The sequence below is a fragment of the Sminthopsis crassicaudata genome, chromosome 1, assembly GCF_048593235.1.
Source record: "Sminthopsis crassicaudata isolate SCR6 chromosome 1, ASM4859323v1, whole genome shotgun sequence".
NCBI classification, from domain to species: Eukaryota; Metazoa; Chordata; class Mammalia; order Dasyuromorphia; family Dasyuridae; genus Sminthopsis; species Sminthopsis crassicaudata.
In genome coordinates, this window is record NC_133617.1 from 384,180,476 (window position 1) to 384,203,793 (window position 23,318).

The window sequence follows — 23,318 nt, forward strand, 5'->3', positions numbered from 1 at the left end:
ATCCATATATTACTAGACTCATTTTTATAGATAAGGAAACAGGTTTTGAGAAGTTAAGTAATTTGCACAAATTCTGTCATTAGTAAATGAAAAATCCAGCATATAAGCACATGTGACAGTGTTGATTGATCAGTACTTTTCCATTAATATCTCGGAGTCTAAGCCTGGGAACCATTTCCTTTATGGCAATATTTTTTTGAGGGGGAAAAAGTGATGGGGAATTTATTTGTTTATTGGCTTTTGGATTTAAGATATGTTTTGCTTCAACACCAGTGACATTTATTTTGTGGGTTACTATCTTGATGAATTGGATAGACTTTTGGCCTTTGGGTCAGGAAGATCCAAGTTCAAATCTTGCCTCAGATGTACTCAGATATCTGTGTTACTGAACCAGGCACTTAACCTCAGATTGATCTCTTATCCTTAGTTTCCTTATCTATTAAAAAAATAAAACAAACTAGCACCCTTTTCACAGGGAGTGGACTATTGTGAAACTCCAAAGAGAACTTACATAAAGTGGTTTACAAAATGTTACCCTCATAAGTAAAGATACAGTCTAGTAGCAAAGCATGTGAATACTTTCTTAATGATATGAGATTGTTTCTTGTCTCCACCTCTTTGTCACCATTTTCTGAGAAGATTAACTAAATTCTATTAGTCTAGTGGAAGAAACACTTGCCTTGACATGGGTGATTTAGGTTTCTAACTTGTGGGAATTAACAACTTTATGACCTTGGGCAAACTATTTAATGCTTCTGATTCTCACTTTTATCCATAAAATGGGGATAATAAAGTACTACCTATTTCATAAACTGTTGTGAAGCTTAAAGACTTTTATAAAGATGTTAGCTTTTATGTGAAAGTATATTTACATTAGTGCCTCACATCCAGATTATCAGTTAATATACATTTAGGACTGATTGGTGTTAAGTCTCATGAAAAATAGAGCTCAAAGCACTATTAACTGAATATATGAAAGCTCATAGAGGTTTTTTGATGTTGTTATTTTGTGAACAAGTTAATAGTGTTATAGGAGTTAATACAATTTGGATTTTAGATTTTTTTTTTTTTTGAATTTTTTTGTTAGTCATACAGCCGCCTATGGCTGAAGAAAGGAGAAACTTGTTACTTCTGTTCACTGCTTTTGACAAGACTTTAACTTAAGCTAGGGTCCTATGATGAAAGCATAATGTAAAGAAACGTTTCTTTTAAGTCAGATTTAAATCCTGTCTCCCCCACAACATTACTTGTGTTATTGCTGTTAAGTCATTCACATTTTCTAGATCTCAGTTTATTCAATAAGAAAGTAAGGATGTAGATGAGAGATCCCTTTTAAGCCTCTAGATTTATTATCCTGTAATCTTGTAACAGTTCTGATAACATTTCCTTGCTAGACCTGCTCATTATGACCTTGCTACTGCTGGTCAGGTCTTCTAAAAGCTTCTAAAACCATAGAATCTCTGAAGTTACTTTAGGATTATATTACATATCTTATTTTCTTGTTAAGTGTTGCATGTAGATAATGATTCTGCAATAGATCCTATGTGTTAAGTATGTCAGAGTCATAGACTCAGATTTGACAGAAAGCTGATAATCCAGCAACCTATGTAGAGGACTATTACAATTATCGTTGTTACTTCTAGTCACTTTTCCTTGGGGGAATTCTATCTACAACATACCCAGCACATAATTATTTATCTAATTTCTGCTTAAAGATCTCTTTCTTTTTGTTCAATTGTTTTCAACTCTCTGTAAGCCTTTTTGTTTTATTTTTTTTTAATTTGAAAAAAAAGAGTAAAAAAAAAAAAGAAATACAGAAAAGAAATGCGAAAGAAAACAAAACAAAAGAGAACATTGATATGTGCCCAGCAGAATGTCAGGGAAGGTTCAAAATATATAACAACAAATTACCAGATTAATAAAGTATATGTATATAAGTAGAAGAAATTATATTCACGAATGTCCATTTTTTTTTTCTTCCTTGTCAATTGTTCTTTGGTTCTCTGATGCACATCTTGTTTACTTTTCTCTTTACACCCCTTTTACTCCCCACTCCCAGCTACATAGATTATATATACATTTATACACACTCACACCCATATACACCTCACATACATACACATCTTTCCTATATTTGCTGCCTCTAATTAAATTGTGCTCCTTAATTTGTCTTGCTATTACTTAACCTCCCCCTACCCAAGGATCCTTTCCTTGTCTTCTTCCCTCACCCTTTTCTTCCCCATCTAGTCATTCTACTACCCTTATTTCTTTATAGATTTTGGAGACTACTATACCTTTCATGGTATATATATAGTGTTGCCTATTGAACCCATTCCCAATGTGAGTAGGTTGTCAGAAATATGAATTCTCCTACCCCCATTAATGTCTCTGTGGCTATTCTTCCTTTGCACCTCACTTGTATAACATGATTACTTTTTTATTTTAATTCTTCCAATCTTTCATTTGAGGTATGCTATTATTGATGTGAATCTTATATACATACATGCATATGTATATATACATATATAAAAAGCAAATATTTTGTGCATGTTTAAACAGTTTGTCCATGTTAAGTTAAAGATGATCTTTTATATTGGCTTTTATATGTTAAATTTTCTTTTTGTTTTTTAATTAAAGCTTTTAAATTTTCAAAAGATATGCATGGATAATTTTTCAACTTTAACCCTTGTTTGTGTTCCTGTTCCCTCCACCTCCTTCCCTAGACAACAAGTAATCCAATATGTATTAAAACATGGTAAAAATATATGTTAAATCTATTATATGCATACATATTTATAGTTATTTTGCTGCACAAGACATCTAATCAAAAAAGGAAAAAAAAATGAAAAAAAATAAAATGCAAGCAAATAATTAAAAGAGTGAAAATCTATGTTGTGATCCACACTCAGTCCCCACAGTTCTCTCTGGGTGTAGATGGCTGTCTTCATCACAAGATCATTGGAATTGGTCTGAATCATCTCTATATATTAAATTTTCTATTAAGTTCTGGCTTCTTTGATAGAAAGTCCCCAAAATCTGCAAATTCGTTGAATGTCCATTTTTTTCTCATTCGGAATTATAAATAATTTTGCTGGATATGCTATTTTTGGCCACAGGCCTAGTTCTTTTGATTGCTGGTAGATATGATTCCAGGTCCTGTGGTCTTTTTTTGGGTTTTCTTGGCAAAGATACTAGCATGATTTGCCACTTCCTTCTTCAATTCATTTTACAAAAGAGAAAAGATAGATAAGCCGGGTAGATGACTTGCCCAAGTTCACATTAGTAAGGCTAGATTTGAAATCATGAAGATGAATCTTATTTCCAAGCCCACTGCTCTATGTACTTTGAAGCTTTCCCTTGAAGGTCTCTAGTGATAAATTCATGTCTTTCTCATGAATCCCTTTCAATTTTTGGGCAGCTTTAAAAATTAATTAAGATTTTGCTGAAGTAGAAATAAAATCTTTGTCACTGTTGACTTCCACTCATTGTTTGAATTCCAGCCCTTGTACAAAATAATTGTAATTTCTCTTTCGCATGAACCCATTTAGTTCAGTGTTACTGCCAACATATGAATAGTGATTTCTTCAGGATCTATGACATGCTTAGATTTTACACCAGTGATGTCAAACCCAAATAGAAATGGAACCCCCTGGACTACACATTGACTTAGAAAGCTGCAAATGAACATTATCTATGTTGTATTTTGTTTTTGTTTATTTGAGAAACATTTCTGATTTATATTTTATTCTGGTTCTGTCAGCTGAAGAAGAGAGTTTTACACCATTTTCTACTGTTAAGAGCATCACTTTTGAAAAGGACTAATCAATAGAGTTAAATTATATTGATCATCTCCTTGACCTCTTTTTGCTATATATAATCCTAGATTTCCTGTTGTAGCCATTTCAAAAAGCAAGAAAATGTCATATAACATAAGTATGTTGATACTTACTATAAACTCAGTTCCTTTAGAACTTTTGCTCCCAGGGGCTTTACATTATTATTATTTTTTGTATATATACACTTTTTGTAAAGGCTAGTTCTGCTCTGAGGTTCTGTCTGGAAAGTTTAAAGAGTGTTTAGAGGTCCAACCAAAAATTACCAGGAAATAATATTCTCTGGTTAGAAAAGCTGAAAATAATTTCCACCACCCCCCTCACATTCTGTATCTTAAAAGCATGGTATAAATGGTATTATATCATTATTATCCAAATTGCCAGTCAGTCCTCAGTTACATGTAGTTTTGTAATCTTTATGGTCTAGAAGAAACAGCTTTGAAAAAGCTGGTTTTTGTTTGTTTGTTTGTTGTTGTTTATATATATATATATATATATATATATATATATATATATATATATATATATGTGAGAGAGGTATCCAAGGATAGGGAACAAGAAAATGACCTAATTTTAAAATAGTGAATAGAGTGGGATAATAGTTTGACTTTCAAAATTCCTGATAAAGTTCTGGATTTTTATATTATTAATAGGACATAGAAAGGAAAATAGTAAACACAGAATCATGACTTTATGGAGACCAGTTCATGCCAGACCATTTTCATTTCTTTTTGAACAGATTACTAATAAATGAATTAAGGGACTGTGCTTGCATATTTTAAAATTTTTCAATAGTATTTTATTTTCCAAATATATGTAAAGATAGCTTACAACATTCATTTTTGTAAGACTTTGTGTACCAGATTTTTCTCCCTCCCTTCCTTCTCAAGACAGCAAGCAATTTGATATAGGTTAAATATATGCAATTCTTTTAAACATTTTTCTGCATTTGTCATGTTGTGCAAGAAAAATCAAACCAAAAGGGAAAAAACCATGAAAAATCAAGCAAGCAAACAGAAAAAGGTGAAAATACAGTGCTTTGAGCCACATTCAGTCTTCATAGTTCTCTGTGGCTGTGAATGTCATTTTCCATCCTGAGTCTATTGGAATTGCTTTGAATCACTGCATTACTAAGAACATCACAGTTAATCATCAAATAATCTTGTTTTTACTGTGTACAATGTACTCCTGGTTCTGCTCACTTCACTCAGCATCAGTTCATGTAAGTCTTTCTGAAATGCTCTTGTTTATTGATAATCTCTTGATCTTGTGGAGTAGGTGGGAAGATGTAAGATAGATAATAGTTCCATCAGGTGAATTTGGAATTGGTTGGATAGCCCAAAGATAGTGATTAACAAATCAATATAAGCTTGGAGCAAAGTTTCTAGTGAAATGTCTTGTGCTACTTAAATTTTTATGAGTGACTTGGATAGAAGCATAAATAGCATATTTATTGAATTTGTAGATAAAAAATGGAAAGTTATAACATTAGATAACAATAATGATACAAAAACCTATTAGGCTAAAATATTTAGAGAAAAGAATTTATTAAGAGGAAATTTTTATATGAATAAGTGTAAAGTCTTAATTTATGTTATAAATTATTTCACAAATACAGAATGAGTGGGATGTGGCTAGCATGAAAAAATTCTGGATTTTTTTTTAGTAGTGATGGGGGTTGAGGTCCATTTAAGATTTCCTTTCTGATTTCCCAACCCCTATGGCTGACCTTGATTCACAAATCTTGGTCAAAAAGCACCCTTTTGAATATCTGGGCCCAGCTCCCACCAGATCTGAGCTGGTTTGGGTTTTCTCAACCCTCACTATCTGCTCAGGTTTCCCCAACCCTCCACAAACAGTTTCTTCCTTATCTGAAAAATCTGCCAGGAACTTGGGGCACCGTCCACAAGCCCCTTTTAGGTATAAAAGAGCCAAGTTGGAGCTCTCTCTTTGCAGGAGCCCTTTCCCCTAAACACGGCATCCTTCTGGCCATGTAAGGGTTCCTGCCCGCCCAGTGCCCACCTCTGGCCTTGACGTCTTTCTACCTTAAACTTTACTTCCAAATTTCTAAAATAAACCTTTTATCAATCTAGGTTTTCAGGCCTGTAAATTCATTTACAGTGGATACTGCTCCATCAGGATCTTTGTGCTGATCAAAACGGGGTTTCCCCTTTCCTATTCTCATCAGTAGGACTAGTATAACTACAATATAATAGTCAGAAAAGCTAAAACATTTATAAGCTACATTAACAAAACTATGAACAATTCATTCCCAAAGTGAGGGGGATGATAAGAGTTCTACTATATTCTCCCAGAGCAGAATCCATCTAGAGTATTATATTCAGTTTCAGCAACTACATTTTAGGACAAACACTGAGGAATATAGAAATGATTTGGAGTAGCTTTTGTGGGTAATGTTACAAGATTATCCACTGAAGATCACAAGGAAGACTACTGAGCAGCTTGAGAATCTATTTGTAGTTAAACTGTTTATATTGGAGAAGGTACGCTGGTCAGCAAAAAGGAGTGGAGTGGAAGTGGATGGGAGGATTTAGCTAGTTTGGGATTGGGCATGGAATAGAGGGCTTTATAAGCCTTATTCTTATGTCTTCATTTCTTTATCCTACCACTCAAAATTCATCAATAAAACTTTTAAATTAATCTTTTCTTTCCTTACAGTAAGTGGTCATAAGTAAGCTGATTGAGCACTTTTGGTGCTGCCTTTAATCAGATGTGGTGGTGATAACTTTACAATCAGTGCCACCGGTTTGGTGCTTGTTGAAGGGGGAGATTTATTTGAGTGAAAGCTTTTTTAAATCTCCTTTAGCTTTGTGGCATGATCAGGAATGCCAGAAGTTCCAAAATGCTTTATAGTAAAAGATCCAAAAGAAAGACTCCATTAATGTATGGAAGTCCCTTCCCTGTTCTTCTGGATGCGTTTTTTTTTTTTTTTAAAGTCCCACAAAATTTAAAATACAAATAACAAAAGGCATCAATAAAACATAGTTTTGAAAATGCTAATAATTTAAAATGCTAAAAACTGTATTATTGGTAATATGCAAATCCATCAGAATTCACTTCTGTAATTTTCAAGTTAGAATTTGTAATATATATTGTTCAAAACAATTCATTTGCTTTTTTTTTAAAGTACAGAATTAGTGTCTATGAAAGTGAAAGATAATAAATAAAGCCACTAGAGTGAATGGAGCACTTCAAGGACAAAAACTTTAGAAGCATTCCTGTAGAGCTGTATAAATAACATATCATTTGGTAACACACCCTTGCAAGTCCAGTTTAAAGGTAAACTACAGTTTCCAAATTAGGAAGGATATTATGCAAATAAAAAGATCATCCAATTCAGTTTCCCCTGTCAACTGAATAAATTCATTAAATTATAACATACAAATGAGTTTCTAAGTACTGTATAAAATTTTCATTGTACCATGAAACTTTGAATTGTATTTGTAAATGAATTACTTATTAGTCAAACAATAATATCTCATTTATATTGCAGTTTAAGATTTGCAAAGAACTGGAATACACATTATCTCAGCATGTCTACATTTATATATGCTAAACAATGCTGGAATGAGTAAATAATTGCTTAAATTTGAGGTTTGGAGTTTGTCTATAAGTTTCAGGCTGCAAAAAATGTCATAATAGGCAGGAGTTAAATTTAATAAAAATAAGAAATGTAATATAAGTAAATGCAGTCAGACTTGGATTAAAAGAAATCAGCCTAATACATTAGAGATGGCAGGAAAAGAGTTGGATAGCAGTTTTCTGAAAAAAATTTGAGCTTTAGTGGATTGTAATGCAGTATAAGTCACCAGTGTCATATGACACTCCCCATCCCCCACTCCACAAAGAAACAAAGAAACAAAAACTAATGCAACCTTGCTTTGCAAAAAAAGAGGCTTAGCTTCTGAGTATCTAAGGAATTGATAGTCCGACTGTACTCTCGTGATCATTTCACATCTGGAGTATTGTGTTCAGCTCTGGATACCACAGTTTAGAAAGAGAATTGATAAATTATAGAGTGTCCAGAGGAAGAAAACCAGGACATGAAAAGCTTTGAGTACGTATCTTGAGGAGTGGTTAGAGAAATGGAATGTTTAGCCTGAAGAAAAGTCTCAGGGGGGAGCCTAAGAGCAGGCTTTCAGTATGTGGAGGGCTGTCAAGGAGAAAAGGGATTAAATTTGTATTGTTTAGAGTAGACCCAGAGGAAAGAACAAGAAGTAATGGGTAGATGTTGCAGAAAGGGAATTTATGATGGGTAGTAAAAAAAAAAAAAAAAAAAAATTAAAACAAAACTAAATTAAACTAAAACACAACCCTTCCTCACAATTAGAGCTTTCCAGTAGTGGAATGGGGTGCCTTGGGGTGTAATGGTTTTTTTCTCAGAAGACTTCAGGCAAACACTGGTTGAGGACTGAGCAGCTCTTTGTAATGGGGATTTTTTTTGGGGGAGGGGAAGATTGACTTTTCCCAATAGTTTGACCGTTCCCAGTGGTCACTGAGGCTCCTTCCAATTCTCAAATTACATGATTTTAATTTCTTTTTCTTTTTTCTTTTAATTAATTTTATAATTATAAATTTTTTTGACAGTACATATGCATGAGTAATTTTTTTTTTTTTTTTACAACATTATCCCTTGTATTCACTTTTCCAAATTTTCCCCTCCATCCCTCTATTCCCTCCCCTAGATGACAGGCAATCCCATACATATTACATGTGTTACAGTATAATCTAGATACAAAATTTCTTTAATAATAATAAGAGAAAATTTGTTTAATTCCTAACAGTCCAGGAATTTGAGAATTTCTTCCATTCTCCCTGGGAAAGAGTTTGAATAATCAAATCACTGTAACAGAAGCTGTAAATGATATGCTTTAATGGAAATATACTTACTTTATAGGAGCTCTACTTGCTTTTGGAAATCTAGCCATTCTCTTTTGGATAAAATTAGTAAGTACGAGTGCCAGCACAAGTCTTTGCACAAGTATTTAACTCAGAAGAAGACCTGCACAGAAAAAAAAAAATTCAATTAAATAATCATCTACCAAATGTTTTTAAATATCATCTTTTTTAAAAAAAAATTGTTTTATTTAGCAAATGAGCCAACTGGTACCCAGAATCATCATGTGACTTGTTTAGATTACATAGCTAGTAGGTGGCAGAGCTAGAATACTTTTTCCTCTTCACACCTCTCTGGTAATAGATATCTTGTGGAAGTCCTTTAACTGCATATGCTAATTAAAAAAAATATATATATATATATATATATATATATATATATATATACTTTCTGTAGAGACTCTATAGCTGCAACTAAACATGTACAATTCTAAACATTTCGACATTTATCATGCAAGGCAGTATTCTGTAGTAAATAAGGATATGGAATGAGGAGAACTCAGTTTAAATCTTAGCTCAGATTCTTATTATAGGTGTGAAATCACTCAATCTTTTTTATCTGTGAAATAAAGAAAATAAAACTACTGCTAACTACCTCACATGATGGTTGTGAAGAAGAAACATTGTAATCTTTTCAGTGTTGTCTATAATTGTATATTATGTAGCTAATAGTGACATCTAGGCAAGCTAAGTCTTGCCCAGCAAACTGGGTTCTGGACTCCCTTTCCTAGGTGGCACTTTGGAGATGAGTTTTCACCTAGGTAACCTAGGTAAATTAATCTTGTTCCTGGAAATAACCATGGAGATGGAATTGAGAACAGTCCTAAGGAGGAACACAGCCAAATGAATGAGCTAAGGTTTCTGGGTGGGAGGACTGTCTGCAACAACAGTTGCCAGTTGTCAGGGCCTTTAAGGGCAGTTCTGCTGGGAGAGGGTTTTCATGTGGGCAAACATAAACTTTCTTTTGTATTTGGGTTTTGGCAATAAAATTAAAATAATTTAAATGAGATCAGTTTTGTCCTTTAAATTTCCATTTTGTATCACCATTTGGTGATATAAAGAAAAGTAGTGGATGGTAAGTATTTTTGGAAGCTTGTAATATTCAGTAAATTGATATACCAGCATTAAAATACCTTTAGGGCAACAGCTAAATAAACAGATGGCTATTTTTGTCCCTTTAATAAGAAGAATAAAAGACCCCTTAGATTCAATTTGGATTATTTAGTTACACAGTGAGAAGTCAGTTTTCTATCAAAAATGTTGAGAATTAGTAAAAGAATGAGCAAGTAACCTATTTATAATTAATAGCTACATTTGTTGAGAAATGGATTGTTGTTGTTTTTGTTGTTGTTATTTTTCCTCCTGGGTTTGGGGAAAAAAAATTGAACTGAACTAAAAAGGAGCTTCTGTGTCATGCAGGAATAACCAGTATTGCTAGTTGTGGTTATCGTGGCCTCTTCCAAATCATAGTATCTCACTGAATGTTTGAAACCACATTGAGTCACAGTTCAAGCTGTGGTTGGAATCACTTCCTGACAAAGCTTCTACTGGAAAGTAAAGAAATCAGTGATGCTTTTTGAACACTCATTTTCTGAAAAGATTCTATTCTGATGATAAGTGTGATATGAAGATTGAGTTTTCAGTCTAGCAGAGTGTAGATGGCAAAGGAGCTACTGAATAGGGTAGGCCCTAATCCTTTGATCATTTCACTTTCTGAAATGACTTCTCATTCCATTCCATTTATTGTGGACATCCTGTGATTTGAGCTAAGGTAGGGATTTCAAAGCTAAGTACAGATTTGCAGAATTTCTAGAAAGGTCCAGAGTATTGTTTTAATAGGAATTAAGGGAATCTAAAAGGGATGTTGGAAAGAAACCTCCATATTCTTTACTAACAACATTCTTCCAGTCATTATTTTTAATGTGGACAGAATTAGACTGTAAGAAAATGTCATGATCTTCAGTTGACTTGAAAACTTGGTAAAATAAAAAATTTTTAAATATCAAATGAAAGAATTCTGAAATATAGATATATCTTGATGTCTTTTTTTCTCCCACATACCAATTCTGTCATGCCTTTTAAATTCAGCAAATGTCAAAATTCTGGGGTTTTTTGCATTTTTCTTCTTAGAAATAGTGCTTAGAACGTGTAAAGTTCAAGTCTTGTCCATTCTCTTGTGGAACATTGTTCTCATCTTTTATGCAGTATTTATTTTATACATTTATATTACATATAGCTATTTGTAGGAATGATAGATCCTAGTGTAAGAGAAGACTTCAAATGATTATCTGAAACTTCTGCCATTAAAATAGGTTAAAAGAAACAAGACTTAGTCTTCTGGAGGTTAATGAACTCTTCTTTGGCCCTGTGCCTGTATTTTAGCTGACACTAGCTGAAGGGTAGAGCCTATTTGGGACATGACTTAGACCCACTTGGTAGACTTTTTTTCAGTCAGATAATTGAAAAAAAAAAACCCAAGCATATAATTTATTATACAAGCGTATAATATGCTGTACAAAAACCCCCATGATTTAACAAAGTTAGACAAGTACTTTTGAATGACACATGCAAATGCCTAAGTACAAATTAAATCTTTTTATTATTATTTAGCTTCATATAAGCTCTATTTATTTAAATACTGATTTTCATTGATACTTAGAAGATGGCTTTACACCTGTCTTTTCCTTGCTTCTATTTATAGGACAGCTGTTAATTACCTTAACACCTCTCTGTTACTCTTGGATTGCTAACTGATTCCTTTTCTCTTCCTGTGTTGAATTACAAAAAGTTGCTTTCTACAAAATGGCTCCTTCAGTTAGCCTTTTTATTTTTGAACCTTATATAACCATTGGAAAAAAAAGACATATACTAAAGGAGGGCAGGCAAAATTTTAAATACACTAAGAAATAGACAACAATTTTATTTTATACTTTTATAACCAAATATTTCTGATATTTAGAGTTTTCACTATTGAAGTTTTAGTGAGAACTGACTCAGGAGGAGGTGAAAAAGTATATAGTATACAGTATATAGGTTAAGTTCATCAAACTTAACATTTTCCGCATGATACACTGTGCAAAGTATTATGGAGACACGGATAAAAATGAAAAAGTTCCTTCATTAAAGATTTTAAGTTCTGCTAACGTATACAAAATGTACACAGTATGTAAATAAACAAATAATATTAAGTAAACTATTTAATAAGTGAATAGGCAAAGGGAGAGATCCGACAAAGCACCACCACAAATTTGGGGAAGGAGAAAGCACAAAGAATCATGGTAATGAAGACTTCCCAGAACATATTGTACTTGAGATGGGCTTTCAAAGTAAACCAAAACTTTCAAAGATGTAGATGTAGATGAAGAAGAGTCATTGCAGTTATGGATATAGAGACAGATATTATGTTACTTAGTACTCCAATTTGGTTGGAATGTCATGATTATGAAGGGTAATAAATGAAAGCCTAAGTAATTCAAATGCTGGTCTGAGGACTTTGTAGTTTACTCCTGAGGCAAAAGGGAAAGAAACACTGAAAGCTTTTAAGCAAGTGTGGAAAGTGAGTGATGAATTATTTTTGCTACAATAGTATAAAAGAGAAGTGATGAGTAGTTGAACTAGAGTGGTTACCATGTTAAGTACAGAAATGGGATGCATATGATAGAAGTTTTGAAGGGAATAGGAAGGATATGACAAATAATTAAGATATTATAGTTGAGAGAAGGAAGAGTCATACAGGAGTTTTGAAATTTTGTTAAAGCTCTCAGTAGAAATAAGGAAGTTTGGAGAAAAGGCAAGTTTAGAAGGAAAATGAGTTCAGTGTTAGACATGATTTGAAGTCCTGGTGGAGGCATCCAGCAGGGAATTCACAGGGGATAATGGCTGTTTAGGTCTGGATTTAACATGAAAAGTGTTTGGGGTTATGACCAATGGACAAGCTCCTGGAGTTTAGAGAGGATGGTATTAAGGGCACAAGTAGAAGGATTAGCCTTGGCAAAGAGAAGGGCTACTTAATCCTTTGAAACTGAAGTGAAGGAGAAGAGAGTAGATGAAAATGTAGAGAGGTCTTGAGATATGAAATAGAAGAGTTAAGGAAGCTGATGGTAGATAGCCTTTATTTCCTTATTGATGTGGAAGACAAAGTTATTTGAAGAAATTGCTCTAAAGGTGTCATTGAGGACATGGGAAAAAGAAAGGAGTAATAGCCATTATGGGGAATATGATAGAATCAGTGAGGAAAGAAAGAGTAAAGGGTTTTCTGTGTAGCATAGAGGGTCTGTTTGGGAGTTGAAAGATAACATGAAATCTAAGTGGTCTCATTTGGCATAGGTTCAAGATGTTCTCTTGCTGAATTCAGTAGTTTATGTTTAGAATCAGAAAATGCAACTGGTAAGATGATAGGTCTCTTTTCACATATATTGAATTTGAAACAGTATATTCTTGATAGCAAAATTCCCTAGGACATTAGGGAAAGTTTATTCCCAAAGTTGATGTGAATCACAGCAAACCATAGCAGGATATGTAGTAGCAAGGAAGAGAATGCTTATAAATCCTTCTCTTGAACTTAAGAGAACATTAATTGTCATTTTGTGGAGATTATGTAGACTATGATATTAGCAGCTACAAATTTCAATTCCTTCTTTAATGCAAATAAGTTAAAAAAATTTTGGAGCTATGAATATTTTTCTCAAGAAAATAACTTTAAGTGCATAGCACTTTTAATGTAGTAAGTACCTAGAAGTTAACCAGGTACAGTTTCAAGATCCTCATAGATCCTAATATATGTATAAGGCTCCCCATGATCTATATCCATAGTTCTAAGAACATGGAATGTGTTCAATCAATGCTTGTTTAACTGATGACCAGGGCATCTATGTGGCACAGAGGGTAGAGTGCCATACTTGGAGTCGAACTCATCTTCCTGAGTTCAATTCTGGCTTCACATACTTATTAACTGTGTGTTGCTGGACAAGTTACTTAATACTATTTGTTTTACTTTTCTCCTCTGTAAAATGAGCTGGAGAAGAAAATGGCAAATAACACTATTATTTTTGCCAAGAAAATCCCAAATGGGTTCATGAAGAGTCAGACACGACTGAAAAATGACTGAACAACAAATCAAAGGTCAGTCTTCTCTACCCAGGGTAACAAACCAAGTAACATACATTTTTGAAACACTTTGTGAAATAGAAGTAAGATGGCAGAATGAAAAGAAAGTCATATTTAGAGCCAAAACATGCAAATTCAAATCTTGGCTCAGCTCAAGTCATTTATTGAACCTCCCTTTCTTCATCTTTAACATTAGTGGATTGGACTAGATTATTTCTGAAGCCCCTTCAAACTTTTAATTATATAATCCTGTGAAGATATATAATAATTCCTTTGGCTAGTTGCATACTTATTTCATATAATGGAGGCAGAGTGTATTATGGAATAGTTCCTTGTGAGAAATAAGTTTAGAAAACATTTTTCTCAAAACATTTGGATGCTGATCTACTTAGTACAGAGATGCAATGGTACCATTCAGTTTCTCCTGCTTCTTGTTGAACTTTCTAATTTGTGTTTTGAAAAAGTTGCCTATCTCGAAATGTGTTCTGTTTATCTTTGAAAGGTTAGGCTTATAATTATCTGAGGCATCAAGCTGGTTAATAGTTGGTACGTGCCCTTGGGTGAGATACATAGACTGATATGTTCCCTTTTTTTAGCTTGGTGACTTCTATTCTAACTCATTTACCTGTCAGGAATTTTAAAATCTGTCTAGGATAGCTGTTTTTCAGTATAATTTGTTGTCTTTTTAAGTCTAAGTGTTTTATTTTTTACATATTTAAAAACAATTTAAGAAGGGGTCTGTCGGCTTTATCAGACTTCAAAAACATTAAAGGATAAGAGTCCTTATATTGTGATATTGAAAAAAAATTGGTTTGCTGCCTTGTAACTTCTTCTTTATGCGATATCCATTATTATTGCTGTCTTTGTTTTTAAGGTAAGAACCACCTGTCTTATCCTTGACTACAACTATTTAAGACAGAGAAAGAGAAACATTTGTCCTGGCAATGGCTTTGAAGAAATCTTTTGGGTTTTCACTGTTTGTGGGATACAGGAAGTTGTTCTAGTTTGATTCATTTGAAAACCGCTTAGAACAATTTTACAAATAAATCTAAATATTAGATGATTTGTAATAGGTCTGTCTTCTAGTATGAACAGAAGTATTAAAATCAATGAAAAAAATCATTTTTATTACTTATAATATGTCATAACTTGTCCTGAATGACTTCCTGTAGTATTGGCAACCCCATTCTTCTCACAGAGAATATGCTATCTATCTTTATTTTTCTGTTTTTGGTCTTCCTTTTTTCTTCCCAGGTGTCAGACCTTTAAACTTGGGTCATTTTGGACTTTTAAGAATTGCCTTTCTAACTATAGCTAGACTTAAATTTTTCTAGGAATTTGGGACATTTGTTTTAGGTTAACATTAGGTCATAGTTAGGGCATTGTAAAACTGATATACTAATTTGAGGCTGTAAATGGCTCCTAAATGGATTGTGATATTTGCAGAAGGAAAAGAATTGTCTGAGAAAATTTTCCTGTAGGGAAGGTAAAGGAAAAAACTTGTGTTTGGAATCATAGTCCCCTTAATTAGGCCTTTATTAACTTTTCCTTCTCTTTCTCCATCCTTGAATATAATATCTATTAGGTAGAAACTCTTAAGGAATTTTCTTATATGGCTACATTGAATAAAAATCAAAATCCTGTTGCCTGTTTTGGGTTGGTACAAAAATTTGGTAAATTTTTAAGACAAGTTTCAGGATTTGGATGCCTCATTATTTATTTGACTATATTATGTCAAATGCAGTTGCTTTTTACAAGTTTGAGCATGTAAGACTAAATAATCCAACATTTGGAGGCAAGGGGTTGGATTCAAATCATACTTCTGTCACTTACTGATCTAGTATGTCTTTGGACAAAACACCTTCTCTGTATGTCTTTCCTTCTCTGGAAATTGAGGAAGTTGGATTAGATTGACTAGATTTCCACAATTCTTTTTAATTCTAAATCTGTAATGCCCTGATTATTTTGCTTTCTTATATTTTGTTTGTTGAAATGCCTTATGGCAGATGCTTTGAATAAAGGGTAGTTTTTGTTATCATTAAACTTTGGCTTTTAAGTTGATGAAATAGGGATATAAGGTCATTTTATATATATGTTTACTGTCAGTTTGAAAGGTCTTTTCAAGTAGTGACTCTCATAACTTTGTTTCAGTATCATAGGTAATATGCTAAAGCAAAAGTGCTAGCAGGCTCTGTCAAGCTGGAAAGACCTCGAATAGGGCCAGTGATGGATTATGTATCTGTTTTTTGAGAACTATTAAAGTTCAGAGAATATGACCATTAGATTGCCTTCAGGGTGATGAATTCTTCAGCTACAGGAATTCTGGAAGGCCATCTACTGCTATCCAGAGGGTTTGTGATCTGCAGGAAGTACCCACACTAATAAAATCACAGACCCTTGAAGTATTGAAATACTGTGTAAATGGCCCCACTAAATAGTACTCTTTGTACAAGGGACTTTGAGGATACATATACAGGAAGTATGACTTAATCCCTGCCCTGAAGGAGTTTATGGTCCACTTGAGAAACATGTAAAAAAGTCACAATACAAAGTCACATACAAAGAAAAATAAACATGCAAAGTGATATTATTTAAATTCTGTATTTTCATTAATATTGGGAAGATAGAAGAAATAGAATTATTAGGACTTCTTTAAATTAAAAAAAAAGTTTTATAAATATTCCTTGTTTTCTCATCACTTTTATCATCACTTCCATACTCAGAGAAAAAGAAGAAAAAAAGCAGTTTAGCAAAGCTATCTGGCACATCAATTTAAATTGACGATATATAAAATGTTCTACATTGGTATCCTCTCTTCTTAAAGTGCATGTGAGTAATTGGGACTTGATGGGAATCATGTTTTCCTAACTGCAGATTCATGAGGGAAGACTGAAGGCTTTCTAAGTTGAGGAAATGGCATATGTAAAGATAGGAAAGTAGTTGGAAAAGACATGATTTTTTTCCATAGAGAGGATAAGAGAAAATGAAGATTTTTATAAAGAGAAAAAATAAGGTTAAAAAAAAAAGACATAATCCCACCTTTTAGGAGCTTATAACTTAAAATAGAGTAAAACACAAAAAACTCTATAGATAATTATTCATTAAAAGAGCCTTTGGGGCTTTCAACAAGTCTCTTAACATTTCCCAGTCCACTGTTTCTTCATATTTAAAATGAAGGGATTAGATTAGAAAGCTTCTGAGGTCCCTTCTGATTGATCTCTAAACCTGTTATTATAAAAGTATGTTAGAAGTTTGTTCTTAGATCTTGAATAAACACAAATCCATTGCCTAAGATTTTCCTCTTGGTCTAAGGGTAAATTATTATTATCTGTCCTAATACTTTGCTATATATTTGCTTGTGTATCTTAAGTTTAAATAAAACTCGAATAGTTTTGCACAAAATATGGATTAGCAAATAATTTTATTTTTTTCTCCCTGACATCTTAATTATTGAGAATAGTTAAATTTAGTCATTCCATATGTTTAATTTTCACTGAATTGAGAGTTTCCTAAGTAAATTTGGGTTGGGAAGAGAATGAACTAAAAAGGAATTACACACAATTAAACTCCTATTTGAATATTCATAGAATACAATTTCTCCAACTAAGGTTACTATTTCAGGAATTGTGATATTTGCAGTTACATAACATTGTCTGACAAAGAATGGAATTTACTGTATTTCACTGTCAACAGTTTTGTTAGTAATTTCAACACAGTAACAACATAAGCTTATAATTTTAAATGTCAGCATCAGTGTATAAATTTTTTCTTATTGTAATCTATAAAGCTGTACTTAAAGCATTAAAAGAAACATGCGTTTGATTAAGTTGTTTTCTTGAGAAAAATGCTCATAACTCCAGTGGATTTTAATGATTATATGTATTGAAAAAGGAATTAAAATTTGCAGTTGTTCATATTATATTATAAATAATTTGACCAATTTTCCCCAAGATGTTGATTAATGTTCCCAGGAGTTCAAGAGAAAAAATTACTCACTGTTCTGCATTTTGGTGTAAGAATAAAGAAAAATAAACCACAAAAACCTGGTCTCTCTCCCTCTCTCCCTCCCTCCTGTCTGTCTCTCCCTCTCTTTCTCTCTCTCTCTCTCTTTCTCTCTCCCTCATACACACACACACACACACACACACACACACACACACACACACACACACACACACACACATGAAAGAAACAGAACACTAAATAAGTTCCATTCTATACACTTTTCTTGGTTTCAATTTCTCATGGTACATCTTTCAACCGAGGGCAAAGGAGGTCCTAAAGAGTTGGGCACAACTGAACAACAAAGGTCTAGGAAGACTGGAATGGTAGGAATGATTCAGGTTATGAAGAGCTTTAAATAGCCAAAGTACAAATGAAGTATAATGAATGCAGGACTTTACAGAAATCTAATTGTCTACTAACTGGGACTCCTTTCTCTTCTTTTTTATATCAATTTAAACTCTTTTTCTCTCTTTTACTTTTACCTGCCTTCTTGCCTGAAGGGAGTTATGGCTTTTTCTGAACTGAAATCCTTCATAAGCTTTTCCAAACTGAAATGCTTCTGTATTTCTCTTACCCTCATCCTTACCATGGTGCTAAACTTATGTTTCAACTACTTAACTGTCTTTTCTCACATCCTGAAATACAAAGCTTTGCTACTAAGGTCTTTATATTGGATATTCTTCTCTCTCTTTTCCAGCTCTTCTATTTGTTGTCTTCCCCATTAGAGTAATCTCCTTTGGGGTTAGCACTCTCTGTCTGTCTCATCCATCCATCATCCATTTATCTGTCTATCTATCCATCCATCCATCCAACCACCCCCCATTCCAGGGGTCCAGTAGAATGTGAGTTTAGACAATAGACCTGCTGCCTTCCTGGCTCCACAGCACCAATTAGGACTTGGGGCCAGGGTGGACTCCCAGGGGGCAATTTGAGTTTCAAACCTGCTTATCAATCAAAGTTGTAACCTCTAACCCTTGAAAAGGATGAAACCCAGGAATCTATGTTTGTCTGCTAAGGGGAAACCAGAGGTGCTTTGAGAAGGACTTGGGATCAGAGCTTACAGCCTTGACTCTAATTAGTTAGCATATGATTATTGACTGGAAATGTAAAGGCTGTGAATAGAGGAAAAAAAAAAGCTGTGAATAAAGGAGAAAAAGACATTTAAAGAGTTAGAGAATCAACAATCACTTTTAAGCATTCACTATGTGCCAGGCACTATGCTAGGTATATTAGCTTACAAAGACAGAATAGAAATAGTCTGCCCTTCAGAACCCACATTCTATGGAGAAAAGCCATGTATACATATAAATATATAGGAAATACATTCAAAGTATATTTGGGGCAGCTAGGTAGTGCAGTGGATAGAGCATCAGCCCTGAAGTTAGGAAGACCTGAGTTCAAATTTGTCTCAGACATTTAACACTTCCTAGCTGTGTGACCCTGGGCAAGTCACTTAACCCCAATTGCCTCAGCTAAAAAATTTTTATACATATATATATATATATATATATATATACACACACACACACACACACACACACACACACACACATATATATATATATATATATTCAAAGTAAGCACAGCATAACTTTGGAATTAGATGAAGTAAAATTTATAAAAATCTTTTATTGTATGACCATAAGATTAAGAGTTTAAAGAGACCAAATACTATCTAGTCCAACTTCCTTATTTTATTGATATGGAAAATAATACTTATGGAGCTCTACTGACTTGTCAAAGGCTTATAAGTGTATAGAATGATGGAGGCAGAATTATAAGCAACATCTTTTGACTCTAAAGCCACTTTGGAGATTGACAGGATTGTGTTGCCTTTTGGGAGCAGCCAGGTGGTATAGTGGATAAAGTGCTGGATCTCGAAACTTGACTAGGGATAATAATAGCTCTAACCTCATAGAGCTGTTGTGAGGGTCAAATGATAAAAAATTTATAAAGCACTTTGCAAATTTTAGAGTGCTTTACAAATAATAGCTCTTGTTAGAGCTGGAAGAAATTTTGGAGATTAGAGCTGGAAGAAATTTTGGAATAATTCAGTTCAGCTTCCTTTCTACAGATGACAAAATCGAGAAGTGAAAAGACTTTCCCTTTGTCACACTGTTGATGAATGGGTGATAATTCTGGCTAGCAAGAGCTTGGATTTAAACTTAGTTTCTGACTTTGCAATTTATCACTATCAACCCGGTGCCAATTGCAATCTATCCACCACTTGTAACATTATTACTATGGGATTATATTAAAAATTCCAAATAGCCAAGGAAAATAATAGTAGTAGAGTCTTGGTTCTAGTCCCAGTTTAGCCATCTTGAATTTATTTCCTGGGTCTTTCAGTTTGCTCATCTACAAGAATACTGGTCTTTTCCAACATTATATGATTTGCAAATTGACTTTTGGAAAACAATCTCTTTGTAAACTGAAAGCTCTGTGAGATTATTTATCAAATTAGCATTGGCTATATGTACTCTAGAATTGGATGGATCCTCAGTGCTAAACTGTGATAGGGGCTTTTAAAAAAATTTAATTTAATTTAATTTTATTTTTATTAATTTTATAATTATAACATTTTTGACAGTACATATGTATAGGCAATTTTTTACAACATTATCCCTTGTTCTCCTTCTGCTCTGAATTTTTCCCCTCCTTCCCTCCACCCCTTCCCCTAGATGGCAGGCATTCCCATACATATTAAACATGTTACAGTATATCCTAGGTACAATATATATGTATAGAACCGAATTTTGTTGTTGTTGTTGTTGTTGTTGCAAAGGAAGAATTGGATTTGGAAGGTAAAAATAACCTGGGGAGAAAAACAATAAATGCTAACAGTTTACACTCAGTGTTCCTTTTCTGGATGTAGCTGATTCTATCCATCATTGATCAACTGGAATTGGATTAGTTCTTCTCTATGTTGAAGATATCTACTTCCATCAGAATATATGTGATAGGGACTTTATTTGGTAATACATTCATTCAATAGAATACTATGAGTTTAGTTCAGGAAAGTAAGAAAATAATATGGATGGGGTGGGCTAGTAATAGAGAAAAATTTTAAAGAATTTGTAAGATTTAACCAATAAAAGGATCATTCAGGGTAGAGCTGTGTTAATAGCAAAAAGCATAGGAAGCAGGAAAGTGCAAGGTATATCATGATGAGAAGGTCAGTTTAACTATATCTGAGGGTTTGGCAGGCAGTAGTGGTACATAATACTAAAAGAGTATCTGTGGCCAGAATGTAGAAGGATGTTTAAAGTTTAAAAGCTTTGAATATCCTTTAAGGCCATTATTTCCCACTGGTTTCTTTAAAAAGGACCCTTCTAGGAAAACTGTTAATATTACTAATATTTCCCCCTCAAATTATTAAATATAAAATAATGTTTGCATAAGTGATTATTACCCATAATAAATTTTCCATTTTAAAATGTTTAACATCCTCATTTTATGTTGTAGAATTTCCTTTATCCTGGAAAATTTCCATACCCTGGGGTATTATATATGGCTCCTCTAGCTTAGCCACTATTCCTTCAGTCTGTTCCATGCCCCAAAGGGTTCCATGGCCAAATTAGTTCATAGGATACTCTGCTTTAAGTTGTGGGAGCTACTTACACGACTATAGGAAGATGTTCTATGTAACAATATATAGGATATATTGGAGGTAATTTGGTAGTGTAGTGGATAAAGTACTGTACCTGAAGTTAGGATGAATTTAGTTCAATTCTACCTTCAGATGATTAGTAGTTATATGATCCTGGAAAAGTCATTTAACATGTCTCAGTCTCAGTTTCCTTATTTGTAAAATATAGATAATCACAGCATTTTAGAGGATTGTTGTGAGGATCAAATGAGATAATATATGGAAAGCTTTTTGCAAATTTACAGCTGGAGACTGGAGGAGAAAGATTGGATGAACTATTAATAAAGTTTCTTAAAGTTTTCTTAAAGCGTTCATACTGTGAGTCTAAGAGGATCACTTAAGAAACTATTATTGCAGGCAGTCAAGTATTGGTAAATACTATTTGCCAGACAATCAAGCTGAAGATATAAAGAAAGGGAAAAAAAACAACGTAATTTTGCCCTTAAGTTCACATTTTTATGAGACAAACAATATGGTAATGAATATGTACATACTATATTCATACATATGTATATAACAGCGTTCCATATATTTACAGTGTAAATGGAAGGAAATCTCCAAAGGAAAGATACTATAACGAATATGGAAATGTTTTTAGAAGAATTGCACATGTTTAACATATCAGACTGCTTGCTATCTTGAGGAGGAGGAGGAAAGTAGAAAAAAAATAAAGTACTATATGTCTATCTGTCTATATCTATATCTATATATGCATGTGTATATATACATATATATATATATACATATCTATATCTATCTATCTATCTATCTATATGCATGTATTGTGTGTGTGTTTCAAGGAAGATGCTGACAGTGTGTTGGACCAGAAAAGAATATAAAGATTATAAAAGAATATAAAGATACAGGGAGGTAAAAGAAGGAATTAGATTTGGGGAGATGAATTTTTGTTTAGATGTATTGATTTTTAAAGTGATAGTGTACTGCCCAGTATGAAATATCTCCCTGATAGTTGGAATTGGGGAACTAGAATTCAGGAGCAAAACGAAAAGCTACAGCTTTAGAATTGGGAATCATCAATATAGAATGATGATTGGGGCCATGGTAGATATGGGAGTGAGTCTCTAAAGGAAAGGCTATATGGAGTCAATTAACATTTATTAATGGTATGCTGTATGCCAGGCATTGTGCTCAGCCCTGACAAAAACCAGAGACACCAGGATTTAGCTTTGAAGAATATTCTGTGTTTTCTTGAATGTTGTATGTGTTAGACAATATGGATTTCTTTCAGCATTTGTAAACATTTTATGATGTAGTCTTGGCATTACGTTTTCCTATAAAATATACCTTATTTAATGGTCATGGCAATTCCTCATCTTGCATTGTTATTAATTGATGAGGAAAAAAATTCAGTGATGGGACAACTTCTGGATTTGGAAGCAGAGGACCCGGATCTATATGCTGATTTTGCCATTTGTTACATATGTGAATTTGGGCAAGGAACTGACCTTCAGGCCTCAGTCCCACAGTAAAATGTGGGATTAAGTGGCCTATAAGGTAAAATGTATGATCATTTGATTTCTGATTACAAGATTCTTGCATTAGTAACAAATTAATCACAATATAGGATGTGAATAAGAGAGCAAGTAATAGCAGTCCTTAATGTTAATCAGGATGGCATGCTAACGAGTACTACAGAAACTCAACCTGGTCTATGAATATTCTTTCCTTACTGGTGGGTACTCACTCAGTACCTGGAAGTCTGAAAAAAGTATGAATGTGAAAATACTAGATGAAGAAAATCATATTTGAACTTGTAAAATAAACTCAATTTCTTGAATATTTGTCTT

General features: G+C 33.4%; 1 protein-coding gene and 1 long non-coding RNA gene across 9 annotated transcripts in view; one reads left to right on the plus strand and one right to left on the minus strand.

The window, feature by feature from the left end:
• The window catches only part of ZNF532 (zinc finger protein 532), a 115,284-nt gene that overhangs the window by 11,664 nt on the left and 80,302 nt on the right, over positions 1-23,318 (plus strand). The window lies entirely within an intron of this gene.
• LOC141549688 (uncharacterized) lies at positions 8,744-9,384 on the minus strand. The gene is made up of 2 exons (XR_012484423.1): positions 9,346-9,384; positions 8,744-8,856 (listed from the first exon to the last, which is right to left on the minus strand). It is a non-coding gene; the product is annotated as an uncharacterized LOC141549688 (long non-coding RNA).